This window comes from Pristiophorus japonicus, chromosome 6 (genome assembly GCF_044704955.1).
Source record: "Pristiophorus japonicus isolate sPriJap1 chromosome 6, sPriJap1.hap1, whole genome shotgun sequence".
Lineage (NCBI taxonomy): Eukaryota > Metazoa > Chordata > Chondrichthyes > Pristiophoridae > Pristiophorus > Pristiophorus japonicus.
Window position 1 is genome coordinate 162,088,379 of NC_091982.1, and position 4,334 is coordinate 162,092,712.

The window sequence follows — 4,334 nt, forward strand, 5'->3', positions numbered from 1 at the left end:
CCCCTCATCCTTCTGAACTCCAACGAGTAAAGACCCAGTCTACTCAATCAATCATCATAAGGTAACCCCCTCATCTCCGGAATCAGCCTAGTGTTGTCTCTGTACCTCCTCCAAAGCTAGTATATCCTTCCTTAAGTAAGGTGACCAAAACTGCACGCAGTACTCCAGGTGCGGCCTCACCAATACCCTGTACAGTTGCAGCAGGACCTCCCTGCTTTTGTACTCCATCCCTCTCGCAATGAAGGCTAACATTCCATTCACCTTCCTGATTACCTGCTGCACCTGCAAACTAACTTTTTGGAACCAAAAAGAGTTTCATGCACAAGGGTCTACGGCCACACTAGTCTGAGAACGCCTGATCTTGTCTGATCTTGGAAGCTAAGCAGAGTCAGGCCTGGTTAGTACTTGGATAGGAGACTGCCTGGGAATACCAGGTGCAGTATTGTCAGTTCTTTGGTAGTATAGTGATGAGTATCACCGCCTGTCATGCGGGAGACCGGAGTTGAATACTCCTACGGGGAGAAAGCCTTCCAAAAAGAGTTTCATGCACAAGGACCCCCAGGTCCCTCTCCACCGCAGCATGTTGTAATTTCTCCCCATTCAAATAATATTCTCTTTTACTGTTTTTTTTTCCGAAGGTGGATGACCTCACATTTTCCGACATTGTATTCCATCTGCCAAACCTTAGCCCATTCGCTTAACCTATCCAAATCTCTTTGCAGCCTCTCTGTGTCCTCTACACAACCCGCTTGGGTTCATGCGCACATCGTATGCGCCTGTAGAGACTGCAGTTTTTGGCCCATTGCGTATTGTCATGTGATCTCTGTGTCTTTATTAGGCAGAAAAGTACACGGTCCAATAAACCGTGAATCAGGCTAGAAACCTGAAGATGGACAAATGAACAATATCCAGTACAAATAATATATCTGCAGCAGTTACAAACTCAATTAATCTCCTCAGACTGCAAAAACAACAAAGACAATCTTGCATGAAGCCTCAATAATAGACTGATTTTATGCATAATTCTTGAGTGGCTATATATGAAGTCTGCTGACTAGCCTCATATCCCTGATGTTTCTTGACTGACTGTTGTCTTCATGCAATACTGCCCAAGATGGAACTTCAAATCTCTTTCAACATACCTTGGAAGAAAGGAACAATAAAAATTGTGTCTCTCATTATCAGTTCAGATGATTAGCCAATTACTGGATTCAGGGTGGTGTTTCCCCATGGACACACAGTTGCTTGTATTTGAATTGAATGACTTGATCCATCGATCTGTTCTAATCATTTTGGATGGCCATCTGTTATGGTGCTCAAGGATGTTTTTCTATGCTAAAAACGCCATATAAATGCAATTTGTTTTTGGTTTGTTGAATGATTCTGTGCATTTCCAGAATTTTTTGTCTTGCTTTCAGATTTGTAAGATTCAGGTTTTCCTTTCAACCCAACAACATGGTCGGCATTATGCAGACTTATTGTTGGTCACTACAGCCGAGGCACTGCCCATGGTTTATATTTCCAGTGGTTTGCACAGTGCCTATAAACATTTTATATTATGGTATTGATTAAAACACAGACTCGCAGCACAGGAAGAGATCCAGTCAGGTTGCTTTGTTGCCCCAATTTTGTTAACTCTGGGTACGATGAGGACCTTTTTTGGGGAGAATGATTCACACCAATAGTAAATGCCTATTTGGCTTGACAGTTACTCTTGCCCACAGTACGATTATTTCAGGATGAATCAAATCACGATTTTGGTCTTTTCATCAGTTGTGGTATAATTAAAAAAACATTTTGTTGTTGAAAGACCTTGAACGTTGCTTGGTAATGCACAGCATTCCTGTGCTGAGATTTGAATTAATTCCCCGATTGGCAGATGGAGCAGTTAATTTGTCTTATGGCTTGTCTCAGTCATTAGATGTTTGACTCTTTTTCACAGTGTTTGTTGCAATGCCGTCAGTGCTTCAGTTATTTTTTGCAATTGGATGTTGATTGTGGAGATAACATTGATCAAATACGCCACCTCTATGTGCCCTACATATAGAAATACATTGTAGAATATTCATGCCCGAGGCCCAAAACTGAACTATTCAGAAAGTCAAATGCAAGTGTCCAATCCTGAACCCAGCAGCAAACACAAACTTTCGAGATGAGGCTTTAAACTGTGGCCCCCGTCTGCCATCTCAGATGGATGTAAAAGTTGCCATGGCACTATTTCAAAGAAGAGCAGAGGATTTGTGCCCCGGTGTCCTGACCAATATTTATCCCTCAACCAATGCCACTAAAGCAGATTATCTGGTCATCTGAGACACCTTGCTGTGTGTAAAATTGGTGGCTGCATTTCCTACATTACAACAGTGACGATACTTCATTGGATGTAAAGTGGTTTGGGACATCCTGAGGTCATGACAGGAACTATATAAATGCAAGTTCTTTCTTTCTTTCTCTGTTCCTAAACTGACTGCTCAGCAGAGCAGAGGCAGCATCTCCCTGAACAAAATATAATTAGAAAAACTGATGTGTATTTCTCTGCCAAGGGCTTGACTCCCGCATCGTCAATAGACTGTCAAATATGGAAAATTGCAAACTCATGCAAAATCTCCATCTTTTCCTCCAGCGGCCTAGGTCATAAGCTTTGGAATTCCTTCCCTAGGGCTCTCCAACTCTATACAGCTCTCTCCTCCTTTAAGATGCTTCTTAAAACCTGCCTCTTTAGCCAAGCTTTTGCTCTTCTGTCCTAATATATCCTTATGTGGCTCGGTGTCAAATTTTGTCTGGTAACACACCTGTGAAGGGCCTTATCATGTTTTTACTATGTTAAAGGTGCCATATAAATGCAAGTTGTAGGAGTAGTAGCCCCTTCTTTTTGCTCTCCCTTCTCCCCACCCGACCTGATGGTGTTGATGCAGCGAGTTACGAGTCATGAAGCTGCGCATGTGCGAAAGGACACTCTACACGTCACTGAAAGGGCATCAATACACACTTTCAGCCCTGACTTCATAAAAGCAAATAGCACGGCAGAGTTAACTTGTTTTAATTTTACCCCCGCATGTCTCTCAGCTGGCCTTTCTCCAGTCCCTTTGAGGAAAATGGGAGTCTACACAAGAGTGATGCACATTTCAATACAAACTCTGTGCTCTTCTGATTCCTTGCTTCATGTTCTCATGGCAGTGTGGCACAGAACTGCTGTTAGACAGTGGAGGGCAGGCCCAACTTCCTGCCACCAACTGTTGTGTACATTAGTGAACAAATCGCCACCCACCGAGTAAAGATTATTTTCCAATTGTCCCCATTACCCTCTAGTACCTCTGATGTTCTTTTTATGAGGTCATTAATGAAAACAGTGTCATTTTCCCTGAAGAGCAGTCAGACATGCATTTCATTATAAAGTGGACACATTCAGATATTGGCTTTCATTTCAAGATCGAAACTCAGATTTAACAAGTCATTTCTACTCATTATATATTAACTTAGGTTTTTACATAGAAACCTAAATGATTAAAATTTGTTTATTTGAAGAAAACTAATTTCTTTTGTGATTGATATTCATGCAATTTTCAGTTGTAATTATCATATTTCAGTTTGTGTAACATATGCTAACTACATGAGATATTAATATTTCACAGCTCAAATTATTTATGTTCGCTATTTAACTTATTATTTATAACGGTATAATGATATCTTAATATTTGCTCAGATTGTAAGTCTTTTGTCCAATGAAGAGAAAGACTTGCATTTATATAGCATTTTTCATGACTTCAGGACGTCCTAAAGTGCTTTACAGCCAATGAAGTACAGTCACTGTTGTAATGTGGGAAATGCAGCAGCCAATTTGCACACAGGCAAGGTGCTACAAACAGCACTGTGATAATGACCAGATAATCTGTTGTAGCGATGTTGGTTGAGAGATAAATATTCTACTGGTCATCAGGGAGAACTCAGCTGCTCCATCGAAATAATGCTATGGATCTCTTACGGTCACCTAAGAGGGCAGACCACACCTCAGTTTAACGGCCCATTCGAAAGAAGGCACCTCTGGCAGGGCAGCGCTCCCCCAGTGTCAGCCTAGATATTGTGCTTACGTTCTTGAAGTGGGACTTGAGCCCACAACCTGTTGACTTAGAGGCGAGAGTGCTACCAGTGAGCCATGGCTGATAAACAGATTGTTAGGCAAAAGCTGGACAGTTGGCAACCCTAGTGGTCATCTTTAAGGATAATGTAAGTTGTCTAATACAGTGCCCATCTAAAACCCCAAAATACCCTACATGTGAGAGGGACAGAGAATCCCCAGATCAGTCTTTCAGTTGATAGTTCTCTGACATTCTGGATAC

General features: G+C 41.6%; 1 pseudogene; it reads left to right on the forward strand.

Moving 5' to 3' along the window:
- The first annotated feature begins 327 nt into the window (after positions 1-327).
- On the forward strand, positions 328-446 carry LOC139266358 (5S ribosomal RNA; annotated as a pseudogene).
- The last annotated feature ends 3,888 nt before the right edge of the window (positions 447-4,334 follow it).